The following is a 2,429-nucleotide window of genomic DNA, read 5'->3' on the forward strand; positions in this document are numbered from 1 at the left end:
AATGACTTCATTATTCACTTAGCATGTGATTGGTGGTATTCTACGAAAACTTTCGGAGCTATAGAAAACCTATTTTCTGTTTGACTACAATTTGAGTAATAATCAAAATATCATTCATGGAAATCATAGATTTGTTGAAAAATTACACAAGGCCTGGGCCTTGATATTCGGTTCTTATACTGAGCGAAAGCATTTAATAGCTCCAAAGGTTTCACATATTTATCCTAAGTGCTTCTTCTTTCCAAATCACCATAAATGGTTAAGCTCAGTCATTTTTACAAAAAAAAGAAACATAAAATATCACTACTCAGTGCCTCTAAAATCAATGGAATGCAATAATATACGAATTTCGATGGTTCATGAAACGGAAAAACCTTCAGCTTTAGATCGTTATTTGTATGAATTCATTTATGAAATAACTCAAATGAGTCAAAAGGATTAATGGACGTTCAGGGTATTTTTGTTTATTTTGATTTTGTCGATTTCTCCGAACTCTTATGCATTAAATCTGTCTGATATGCATCCGAATAATAATAAGAACAATTGCAGTTTTGAAAACAGTAAAATCTGCCTAGTCTTAGCAAATAAGAACCGGTTCATGTAGATTTACGTGTGAAGTTTATTGTAACATCCATTATTATGAGTCTGTGCAAGGTATAAATTTATCGAAAGTTTTAGCACGGTATTGTTTACAAAGTACGTCATGTTAGAATGTTGAATAAACCCTATATGTTTCTACAGTACTATTGAAATACATCGTTTTGGGCAGCATCTATGCAATGATGAGTTTAAACTGTGACTTCTTTCCAAATCTTTCATATACCTACCTATTATGTTTGTGTTCTCCTCTTCTACGATTTGATGTTGCTTATAACTATAACGTTTTGATTTTTTTTTTAATAATTGATGGACTTGGATGTATAATATATGGGCATTGGCGAGGGTAAACCAGATTACTAATCTTTTAGTTCGTGTTCATAAAACAATACAAAAAGTTATTAGTTCACGATTCATAATATGTTTAATCTGAAAGTTATCCAATCGAAGTTTAACAAACTTTTTTTAGAATGGGCACAATTGCCACTTATTTTTTATTACCAACATATTTGTGAAACAATAATTGGTTATTTGTGAGATAAACGATTTAAAGTAAGGGGATGAGATGGGATAATTAAATGATATATACCAGATTTCAATGTTAAATAGATACGACACAGTTATTGCTTGATCAAACAAATTTATCTTTGATTGACTTCACTACTATCTACATATGAACGAAATGTTGAAATGAACAGTGCATACTGATATTGATAGTGTCGTATATTTATTTTGGTGTATGTTATTTGTATGTGTGTATTTGTTTTGGGGTTTTGGTGTGTGTGCGTGTGTGTGTGTGAGAGCGTGTGTGTTTGCATGTGTTTTTTTTAAGGTTTACATCTAATACATGTATTCATCGATAGATGGAAATTAAAATTTGATATCAATTTCTCTGTCCTGCACTCCATATCTTTGGTGTTATGTGAAGTGAGAACTTTTTTGATACTTGTCAATTTGAATGCAATCAACTAACTACCTTAAGCATATAAATTTCAAAAAATGACTTTTGTAAGCGCTCTCATGCCAAATTTGGAGTAATTGTTTAAACATGACATTAATTGCAAAATTCGAAAAATCTAAAAGGACCTCTTCCCAGCCCTGGAAATGATAGTCATCATTTACCCACAGTAGCAGATAGATCTTCATTGCATTCATCTTGTTCGCTCGTCTGTTTTTCTAACAACTAACCACGTCAAACATTTTTACACAAATTACGAAATAAGATGAGTTGATGATTTTGTCAGAAGCTAAACAGTAATAAAGGTTTTGTATGAGAATTTTCGAAACTGTAGAATAATGACTTTTTGTTGAGGGATAATAAGAATATTTTAAAATGTGAATAAACGAAAATGTTCTTCACAGATTTTTACAGAACTACTTAAAATATTTCCGTATTTGATCAATAAAATGCATATGGTAGAGTTGTAAGCTGTGGACTCTTTTCAGATTTGTTCAACACCTTCATCATGTTTTCCTATACTTTAAAGTACGAGTGTGATTATTGTCCTTCGACATACAAAATGTTCATCATCGGGGGAGTTTGGAATGCTCTCCTTTTTTCATACCTTTTGCCACGTTTCGTCTTGGTTAAATAGGAAAAGATATAGCAAGATAACAGAAGTACATGTAGTCAAAGTCTACTCCTTATACAAATGATACAGTTGCCACGTTACCGTAGGTATAAAACTATCAGCATATTTTTGTGGCAATTAATCAGTTATTCGTGAGATAAATGACACTATTATATATAGACAAGTTAGATTTGATAACTTTGCATTACAATCAGTTTTTGGTTGATCAAACAATTTTATCTTGTGATTAAATCCACTCCC

This window comes from Mytilus galloprovincialis, chromosome 14, assembly GCF_965363235.1.
Source record: "Mytilus galloprovincialis chromosome 14, xbMytGall1.hap1.1, whole genome shotgun sequence".
In the NCBI taxonomy this organism is placed as follows: Eukaryota; Metazoa; Mollusca; class Bivalvia; order Mytilida; family Mytilidae; genus Mytilus; species Mytilus galloprovincialis.